Source organism: Morone saxatilis, unplaced genomic scaffold (assembly GCF_004916995.1).
Source record: "Morone saxatilis isolate NCDOM2014 unplaced genomic scaffold, NCSU_SB_2.0 Contig0, whole genome shotgun sequence".
NCBI lineage: Eukaryota > Metazoa > Chordata > Actinopteri > Moronidae > Morone > Morone saxatilis.
In genome coordinates this window covers 336447-336755 of record NW_023339650.1, presented here as the reverse complement: position 1 = coordinate 336755, position 309 = coordinate 336447, and the positions used below count along the sequence as shown (strand labels likewise).

The window sequence follows — 309 nt, the reverse complement described above, 5'->3', positions numbered from 1 at the left end:
AAGGTAACGAAAACACAATCATTCCTGTATTTAGTACACACACATATATGTGTTACTTTTATTTTTTAACTATATACTAAATTTGATTGTCTTTTCATCATAGGTGAGCACAGAAGGTGAAAGTTGACCAATATTCTAAAAGGACTTAGGATGGGTCAAACTGTGTTACACTCAAAGCTATTACTTTGTCCAGCCCCATTTATGTCAGCGAGGCTAGGCTAAATAACAAACTTCTCTGTATAATGTTCTAATGTATATATCATTCATGAAGGTAAGACTTATTAAAGGACTGTTGTATTAGACTGCTTT

At 32.7% G+C, this 309-nt stretch overlaps 1 protein-coding gene across 1 annotated transcript in view; it reads right to left on the bottom strand.

Moving 5' to 3' along the window:
- The window catches only part of plag1 (pleiomorphic adenoma gene 1), a 16260-nt gene that overhangs the window by 9801 nt on the left and 6150 nt on the right, over nt 1-309 (bottom strand). The gene's annotated exons all lie outside the window — the stretch shown is intronic.